This window comes from Asparagus officinalis, unplaced genomic scaffold (genome assembly GCF_001876935.1).
Source record: "Asparagus officinalis unplaced genomic scaffold, Aspof.V1 AsparagusV1_Un87, whole genome shotgun sequence".
NCBI classification, from domain to species: domain Eukaryota; kingdom Viridiplantae; phylum Streptophyta; class Magnoliopsida; order Asparagales; family Asparagaceae; genus Asparagus; species Asparagus officinalis.
Genome location: NW_017972353.1, coordinates 42953 through 53763, shown reverse-complemented (window position 1 = coordinate 53763; position 10811 = coordinate 42953).

Below are 10811 nucleotides of genomic sequence, written 5' to 3'. Positions count from 1 at the left end.
ACTCAGTTAGATGATCTTTTGCAGAGAGGCTTGATACGACCCAGTGTATCGGCCTGGGGAGCACCTGTATTTCTTGTGAATAAGAAGGATGGATCCAAGGGGATGTGCATTGACTACCGGGAGTTGAATGTTGTGACAGTGAAGAATAAATACCCTCTTCCCCGTATCGATGATATATTTGACCAATTGGGAGGATCAAGAGTATTTTATAAGCTAGATCTGCGAAGTGGATATCACCAAGTGAAGGTCAAGGACTCTGATGTCCCCAAGACTGCGTTCCGGACGAGATATGGACATTACGAGTTCTTAGTGATGCCGTTTGGTGTGACTAATGCGCCAACGACATTTATGAACCTGATGAATCTGGTATTCTATGATGTGCTGGATAAGTTTGTAGAAGCCTTTATTGATGATATCCTAGTGTACTCTAAGAGTGAAGCAGAACATGCGGAGCATTTGCGGTACGTGCTGAAGACCTTGAGAGAGCATCGGCTATTCGCCAAGTATAGTAAATGTCAGTTCTGGCTAGACCGCATTGCATTTCTAGGACACGTGGTGTCAGGAGACGGCATATCTGTGGACCCGGATAAAGTAGCTGGTGTTAAGGATTGGCCTACCCCTAAGTCGGTGTCCGACATTAAGAGCTTCCTGGGATTAGCTGGATATTATCAGCGTTTCATCAAGGATTTCTCAAAGAATGCAGAACCGATGATGCGCCTTACGAGGAAGGATATTAAATTCGTCTGGTCCGACGCTTGTGAGCAGGCGTTTGAGGAGTTAAAGTATCGATTGATTTCGGCCCTAGTCCTGATGATACCGGATAAGAGCAGGAACTTTGAGGTGTTTTGCGACGCATCATGTAGAGGATTGGGATGCGTTCTTCAGCAATATGGTCATGTGGTAGCGTATGCTTCTCGTCAGCTGAAGAAGCATGAGCAGAATTACCCTACCCACGACCTAGAGTTGGCAGCTATGATTTTTTCTCTTAAGCTTTGGAGACATTATTTGTTGGGGGAGCAAGTGAAAGTGTTTACGGATCACAAGAGCTTGAAGTACATTTTTACTCAGAAGGAGCTCAACATGAGACAACGCAGATGGTTAGAGCTTATGGCAGATTATGATATTGACCTTCAGTACCACCCTGGCAAGGTCAATGTAATACCAGATGCTTTGAGCTGTTTGCCAGCAATCATGACCCTCACTACTCAATGGAGACTTCAGCATGAAGTGAGGGATATGAGTATAGAAGTTGTACTTCCAGGAGTTACCGCTTCTTTGATGAATCTTCAAGTTCAATCGACATTGGTCGAGCGAATCAAGGCTGCACAATCAGGTGACACATTTCTTCAGAAGTGCAGAGAGTTAGCATCGACTGGTCTTCGGTCGGAATTTGTTGTTCATGAGGACGGATCCTTACGATTTGGGAATCGTATCTGCGTACCAAAAGGAGATGTTCGAGAGGAATTATTACGGGAAACTCATAGCTCACCGTACTCTATTCACCCTGGAGGTACGAAGATGTACAAGGATCCGAAGCTAAACTTTTGGTGGCGTGGTATGAAGAGAGATGTGGCTCGTAGTGTGGCGAAGTGCCTTGTATGTCAGCAGGTGAAGGCAGAGCATCAGCGCATCGCAGGTCTATTACAGCCGTTGCCTATTCCGGAGTGGAAATGGCAACATGTCACCATGGACTTCGTTACTAGCTTACCTCGGAGCACTAGACAGAATGATGCTATTTGGGTGATCGTAGATTGATTAACCAAATCAGCTCACTTTATTCCATTCCGAGTAGGACAGTCAACGGAACATCTTGCTTAGAGATACATGGAGGAGATCGTACGATTGCACGGAGTTCCAGTATGCATCGTTTCAGATCGTGATACCTGATTTACCTCAGAATTCTGGAAGAGTTTGCAGGCAAGACTTAGGACCAATCTCAGTTTCAGCACAACTTATTATCCTCAGAACGATGGGCAATCGGAAAGGACCATTCAGATTTTAGAGGATATGCTTAGAGCATGTATGCTTGACTTTCACGGGTCGTGGGAAGATCACTTGCATTTGGTGGAGTTTTCATTTAACAATAGCTTCCAGGCTAGCATTGGAATGACTCCTTTCGCGGCATTATATGAGAGGAAGTGTCGCTCTCCTTTGAGTTGGATGATATTGGTGAACGAGAGATTTTTGGACCGGAGTTGATTGACAAGTCAGTTGATGCTGTCAGAATCATTCGGGAATGACTTCGCATAGCGCAGGACCGATTCAAGCATTGAGCGGATGCAAAGCGTCGACACTTGGAGTTTCAGCCAGGAGACCATGTGTTCCTAAAGATTTCCCCCAACCGAGGTAACATTCTCTTTGGAAGGCGTGGGAAGTTGAGTCCACGATATGTAGGATCTTTCGACGTATTAGAGAGAGTTGGAGAAGTGGCGTATCGACTTGCATTACCACCCATATTGGCTGGAGTGCATGATGTATTCCACATTTCTCAGTTGCGGAGATATGTCGGAGATCCGAGTCATATCGTAGATTTCTCGGAGATTGAGGTGCGACCTGATTTGACATACGAGAAACAACCTGTGGCGATTCTGGACCAAAGAGAGAAGACTCTCCGGAACAAAACCGTCATGCTTGTTCGTGTGATGTGGCACCCAGAGTCTCCTGGTGAGTCGACTTGGGAGACTGAGTCTGAAATGAGACAATGATACCCTCATCTGTTTCCTAAATCTTAGTTGTCACATCTTGTATCTTACCTTGTATCGTTCTTGTCTTACTTTCTCCCCTACTTATGAATATGCAGTTATTTTGAATCATTCTCTATATGTGTTGATCGGGTGAGTATCTCGTTCTATACAATCCTTGAGATCTTTCCGCATCACTCTCATTTTAATTCCGAGGACGGAATTTATTTTAAGGGAGGTAGAATGTAATAACCGAAATTTTTCGATCTTGATTCAAATAAAGTTTATGCTATTTTAAATATTAAATTTTTACTTTTAAAAGAGTAATTATAAATTACCTGATTTTTCTATATTTTCTATGATTTAAAAATCTGATTTTATAATAATTTTAGTAGTTTTGTTAATTATAAATTAAATAATTTTATTAGTAAAAATAATAATAATAATAACTTTTAATATATGAAGTTTTATGATTTAAAAATTCAAATTTATATTTATTTAGCTAATTATAAATTAAATTATTTTTAATAAATTCTTGTTATTCATTTTGTAACTTTTAATTATTTTTGTTATTCATTTTTGTTAAAATTAATAAATAAATAAATATACAATAGGAGATAAACCCCATAGCATCCTCCACGTCAGTATTCCTACCCCTCTGAAATGTTCATGATTCACGCGCAGCGAAAACTTAGACTACGCCGCTCCTGGTTTCTCACCAATCAAATCTTGATTTTTTATTAAAAAAATATATTTAAACCCTCACCCCTTTCTCATCTCGTGCTCACTTACTCTCCTTATCTCTCTCTCACAGGTTTAGTGGTGGCTTCATGCAGGTCCCGATCCGCGAGTTCCTCACCAGTGAAAATATAATGAGATTTAAATTTTAGACACATATCATATTTCATCTGTAAGACTATACTTAGCCCTATCCTAGTATTTTGAAAAAAAAAATATTTTGTCCTATCTTACTCATTCGATTTGAGTTTTTGACTTGATGTTTCTTTAAAGTCAATCCTATGACAATAATTTGTTCCTGCATTGCCTCCCGTTTAGAATGCCGCATGGTAGGTGCACCGTAACAATGGTAACCGCCAGTTAGTAATGTTCCCCCTCACCGAAGTGGACCGCGCATCAACTTTTAGCAATGAATTCAGGGGATTTCGGCGACGTAATTTAGCAGCATTTGGTGGGCACTTGAACAGGACCTCACCAGCCTCCCCTCTGGTACAGAACGCTCGGTGTTAGGTAGGTCTGGGTATAGTGCGCCTCCTTATCTTTCCAGGTGGCCCGAAGGACTCTCTATCGCAGAAGAGTTCCTGAAGATTACCGAGAACTATCCTTACGGTGACCCGCATTGCCCTGCAGAGTGGGTGACCGCTTTATGGTGGACGCAGTCTTTCAACTGATAACGGCTCGAATCTGGTGGCTGCTGAGTAAGACATCGACCTGGAGAGGCCTGATTCTGTGTGGAAACGTTCACTGGAACGCTTCAATAGGAAGTAAATTTTCCAATAGCAGCCCCGGGGATGAGCTTCCTGCATAGATTGTTGAGCTCAAGCAGGAGGGACAACAGTTGATGTAATATGAACTGAGTTCTCTTCTCTTAGTCGATGCTCCGCCATCTGGTTAGCCGACCCGACTATTAGGAAGCATGCATTCCCAAAAAGGGTCTGGACAAAGTATACAGTGTTGGCTCGTGGCTGGTAGAGCACTTATGATCTCACGCACGCCGTACTGGATGCAGGCGTGAGATCAAGAGTGTTCAGAAGGGAACCAGAAGATGCAATGTGGTTAGAGTAAGGACACCCAGTACTCCACCCCAAAATCGTCGAGGTCCCCTCTGAGGCAGCATAGGCTCCGCAGAGGACAGTTTCCCAAGCGAACAACCACTTCATCAAAGGCCACCCTTATCAGCGTCCTGGGTGGCAGACTCGTGCCAGCCTTCGGTGAATGTCCATTGGTAGACCACGCTGGGCATAGTCCAGCAGAAGATCCTAGCGTCTTCTCTGTGCTTCAAACTGTGGGTCCCCCGGTCATGTCATCGAGACTGTCCACAACGAACAGCAGCCCGCTTGCCCCCACTCCAGTCCGGGCAGCTCTTCCAGCTCCACCCGACCGGCTCCAGTAGTAACACCAGCTCAGCAAGGACCTATCCCGAGCAGGGCCTCAGACTTCCTCAGAAGCAGTTTTTATCAGGCAAGCACAGGGGCATGCAACCTCCATGTCAAATATTCATGATTCAGCTATGGAACTAGGCGAACGAATTACAAGGTTAATCAACTGGTAAGAATTCTCATTCATAGTTTTCCTTGCAATATGAATTTTCGCCTATTAGCTTACCTGATGATATCATGATAGGATGTTTATGAGTCTAAGTTTAGTTACAGTTTACCACCTCCTAAATAATGAGGCAAGGTCCGTTCTCTTTCGTTCCGCTTATCACTCTTGATCTGGGCTTTCCCATTGTTTGTCTTGTCATCTCGATTGGCGAGTACCGCACTCATTCCTATAACTCCTCTGAACACGGGCGGATATAACAGTACTGCAGTGGTGTCTAGTAGAAATCAGGTTGCTATGACAAGTCCAGTGCATCCTGGGAAAGAGACTCTTGCAAGATTTTCTGATGATTGATTTCCGGCTTTGATGCAAGTATTGGAATGGAATGGTTGGGCATTCTTGCCTACCATCGATTGTCGCCATAGAATGGTTTTGAATACCGGACACCCGACTGTTTGAATTTCTCAGTGGCAGTAAATCGGTTGGACCGTAGAGTACAGAAGCAGACCAAAGAAGGCGATATTAAACTGCGCGATGCAGGTGGAACCATGAGAAGCAATGGTAGTTTGGGAATTGAGATGTGTTTCCTGATGAATTTACGGGTTGGCTACCCGACCGATGCGATTGAGTTTCCAATAGAACTGAAGCCTGGAACGCTACGATCTCCAAGACCCTTACGGTATGCCACCGCTGAGTTGGCCGGCTTGACTCAGTTAGATGATCTTTATTGCAAGACTTGATACGACCCCAGTGTATCGGCCTGGAGCACCTGATTTCTGAAAAGAAGGATGGATCCAAGGGGATGTGCATTGACTGACTCGGAGTTGAATGTTGTGACAGTGAAGAATAAATCCCTCTTCCCGCGTAAGATGATAATATTTGACCAATTTGGGAGGATCAAGGAGTATTTTATAAGCTAGATCTGCGAAGTGATATCACAAAGTGAAGGTCAAGGACTCTGAATGTCGCCAAGACTGCGTTCCGACTGGAGATATGGACATTACGAAGTTCTTAGTGATGGGCCGTTGTGTGAACTAAGCGCCACGACATTGTATGAAGCTGATGAATCTTGGTATTCATGATGTCTGGATAAGTTTGTAGAAGCCCTTATGATGAATCGCTATGGTACTGGTACTCTAGAGTGAAGCAGAACATCGCGGACATTTGCGTACGTGCGAAGACCTTGAGAGGAGCATCGGCTATTCGCCAATATATAAATGTCAGTCATTGGCTAGACCGCATTGCACTTGTGTTGTTTCTAGACAGCGTGGTGTTCCCAGGAGACGGCATATCTTGGGACCGATAAATAGCTTGGTGTTAAGGATTGCCTAACCCCTAAGTCCGGTGTCCGACATTAAGAGCTTCCTGGGATTAGCTGGATTACAGCTGTTTCAATCAAGGCATCTCAAAGAATGCAAACCGATGATGCGCCCTTACAGTAAGGATATATAAATTCGCTGGTCCGAGCCTTGTGGCAGGCCGTTTGAAGGATTAAATATCGATTGATGTCGGTCCCTATCTCTGAATACTGGATAAGAGCAGGAACGTTTAGGTTGTTTTGCGACGCATCAATGTAAGGATTGGATGGACGTTTCTTCAGCAATATGTCAATTGTGAGCGTATGCTTCTCGTCAGCTGAACGAAGCATGAGCAGAATTTACCCAACCACGACCTAAAGTGCAGTATGATTTTTCTCTTAAGCTTTTGGAGACATTATTTGGTTGGGAGCAAGTAAAGTGTTTTACGGGATCACGGTACTACGACAGCCACCCAGCGACGTCGCTGACCCCGACATCGACCTCGTCATCCATCGTCCAGATTCGATCAGATTCGCTCACCTCAGTGTCGTCGCACGCCATCTGTTCGATCATATGCAAACGCACATCTAGTTGCAAAACCGCCATCCGCTACGTCGCCTCGATCGCCACACGTCGTGTCCGCATCGGCATCATAGCTTCATCATCAGACCCCACAGTCTCGTAGGCAAGATCCATATTCTTGCTCAATACAATTTTAGATTGATCACAGATTAATTATGCATAAGAACTCGTTTCTCGAATAATTATTCGTTACAAATATAGAACTGTCATGAACATATTGAACTGAGAACTATAACGTATAGAACTGTCATAGACGTAATGGACAGTGAACAATAACGTATGACCATTCACGTTGTAATACATATACTGTGATGACCTGCACGAATTTATTTGACGAATGATATTGAAAAGTACTAAAAATAATATTATGATAATAGATACTGTAAAGATAAAATAAAATAAAATTATTTAAAATAATTTATAATTTTAAAGAATTTATTTGACAAAATAATCATTTTAAAATAATTATAATAAATTATTTGGGTGAAAAATCATTTTAAAGTAATTATAATAAATTAATAGAATTTATTTGACAAAAGAATTATTTTAGAATAATTATAAATAATTTAAAAGATTTTATTTTAGAATAAGTATCAATTTAGAATAATTCCAATAATTTAAGAGAGTTTTATAAAAGGAATTATTTTAGAACATTTATAAATAATTTTAAAGGATTTATTTTAGAAAGGGATTATTATGCATTATTCATGATTTAGGTTTCTTAATTTTAATTATGTGATATGCTATGATATTGTTGTATATAATTAGTTGCATTTATTACTATTTGTTATGTTTGAGAACCGTTAAAAATTCATGACTAGTGTAGTCTGGTGTATCATGTTTAAGACTTAGAAACCTGTGTGTATGTTAACTTAGAAAAACAAAAGAGTTGGGGTGGGAAAGTCATGGTTCATGTGATCGGATAAGGTTGTTGATGTATCTTTCAGGCTCGCGCCAGTGGTTGGTGTCGCCACTGGGGTTGGTTTGTAGGGCTAAAGTAAAGTGTGTACATCCGCCAGTGGTTGGTGTCGCCACTGGGGTTGGTTTGTAGGGCTAAAGTAAAGTGTGTACATCACTTTAGTTAGTGAGAAATTTATTTCGTCGCCCGGGTTCTGTTTGAAGTTCGGACCAGGCAGAAAACGGATTGCGTGTAGTTCTCTAGGCCGCATGTGTAGCGGGATTGGATACACATAGAGGATTTGTGAACAGTCAGTTATCCAATGATATGAACGTTGACTCTGTGTGAGATATGTACCAGTGACCTGTTATAGAATGGCTAGTAGTATAACCTCGTTACCCAATCGATTTTGGATTCTTCTGATTATTATATTCTAGTGGTGGATTTTCATTTAGATTAATACTTTTATTATTATTATTGTTCTTGCATTGGTCATTCGGCCTTTTCTACTTTCCTTGTGGGATCTTGCCGTGTGCCATACACGCTGACGTACACCTGTTTTCTCTGGTGTACGTCAGATTTAGAGGACGGACATGTCCAGTATGATGATGCATTAGAGCAGGAGTATGCCCAGCCGGAGTGTCTTCCAAGTGGAACAGAAGAACAGACGGAAGCTTAGTCTTTTCTTTTACGTAGTCACTGATGGACACTAGATTACTTATGTAGTACCTTATCCTTTAGTCTTTCGAGGGACTTAGTTATTTTTACAGTACTTCTTTCTTATTTTGTTGGACTATGTATTTTCTTATTTTAGTTGGACTGTTTTGTAATAAGGGCATGTTTGACCCAAACTTTGTGTCTCGGATGATATTCTATTTATGATATGTCTCTTTTTTATTCTGAGTTGTTCATTATATTCTCGCTACTGTGATCGGGGATCTGTGTCTTTGCATTTATTTCTTGATGCTTAGCGTATTAGGTTGAGGAAGAATGTTTAATTTTATTTATTCTCCTCAATCTAATACGTCGTGGGCTTGCTCACGTCTCGGTTCCTTGGTATTTTGGGAAGCGGGGCGTGACAATTTTGATGATTAAGTTATCTAATTTTGAATTTCAAACTTAAAATTATAATTTACATAAGAAAATCCTTTATTCAAACTATCTACTTTAACTGATAAAAAAACTCTACTCTCTTCTTCTAATAACATAGCAAAAAGAGATAATCACCGTCTCTTCATTCATAATCATTAATTAATGTATTAGTTAATAGATGATCTGTGAGTTATAATCTATAAAGAAGTATAATCGAACATCTCTCTCATTGCACAAGTCAATGTAATCGAAGGGCATATAAACTGACATATATAAACTAGAGAAATTAAAACAATCTTGTTCGCATGGGCTTCTCTATTGCTAGAATTTATATTGTATAGCTATTAATTTATATGCATAATTGAATATGTGCTTCCATAGGAAAACTTTTCTGGATCTTTATCTTTGTACTCACCATTTCACTCAAAAAACTATGATAGGCTAATTTATAACCAAATATAAAAATATTAATAAATAAACAACTTTTTACTTACTCTATCCCACAGAGTTAATGATTTGTTGATTTGGGAGTTTTTCCCCGTAAAAATTAATGATTTGGGATAGTTTTGCAAATCCTAAAATTTGAGGGAATTATTTGTAAATACTCATGATTTAAGAGGTTTATAAAAACAAAAACCCCTTCAGAAAAAGAAATTAATTGATTTCTTTAATAAAAAAAATCAATCCCTAGAATGAATAACAAACAACCTGTGTCGCTGATGAATCTAAATTCGGTTCAAAAATAAGTAATTGATGTTCCCTTGATCACTCACTGTACTTTGGTCAACATGGGTCCTACATAATTTGGCTTGTTCTAGAGCTATCAAGAAATAATTGGGAATTACATAGGGCTGTCCATCCAGACCGGGCCGCCCTGGCCCGAAAAACCGGGCCCGGGCCAGGCAAAACCGGAGCCCGGACCCGGGCCCGGTTGCCCCAACCCAGGCGTAAGTTCGCCGGGCTCCGGGCCGGCCCGGCCCGGGTTTTATTTGTTTTTTAAGTTTTTTTACTTTTTTTAATTTTTCAATAATACAAAGCAAAAAAATAAACATAATTCTGATAAAAAATTATATTACTAATTAATTATAATTATGTAATTTATAAATATAAAAAATTATAAAAATTAAAATGATATAAAATAATTATAAAATTTATAGAAACAAACAAAATTAAAAATAATTGTAGAATTCAAAGAGCCTAAGAGCCCATGGCCCAATCAAAGACATAAATATATATGTTATGGCTAGGATTTGAACCACTAACCTCCTCTCCAAACTCTTAAATTTTACCACTAGACTAAGTAGCCCAAAACATTCATGTAATTCAATATATGTACAGGTATACACACACACACACATATAAATATACTAGTTCTTGTGCACGTGCAATGCACGTGGTTAAATATCAAAATTATTATTATTTTATTTATTTTCTTACTATAAAATAAGTCAGATTCATTTTGAATTAAAATCTATAAACATGGTTTGTTACATTTTTCATAAATTTTATTTAAATATTTTTAAATATTTTATGAAATAGATGATTAATTTTGAAAATAACTTCGGGCCAGGAATAAATAACTAACCAGTTTGCAAGGGAAGATATGGCAACATAGTATATTCTTAAGAATTATTAATCTTTATTTAGTTTGTTTATAATGATATATTCTTAAGAATTATTAATCTTTATTTAGTTTGTTTATAATGATAGGATCTCATTATTAACTAACTATAATGCTTAGTACATTATTTTTTTGTTGGATGCTCAAGGCAGGCAAAGAACCCATGTGAGTCATCATCACAATGAATGTTATACAATTTAAGTACAAAGGAGATGGAGAATGGTGTAGTTTGTGAGGGGAAACTCCAGCAGTTTAATTTGATATGTGGATATATAATAAATGGAGATGGAGAATGGTGGTTTTGAAAATAGTGGGTGTGTGTGGGTAATTAATATGGTTTTTTGTGGTTTTCTTCATTC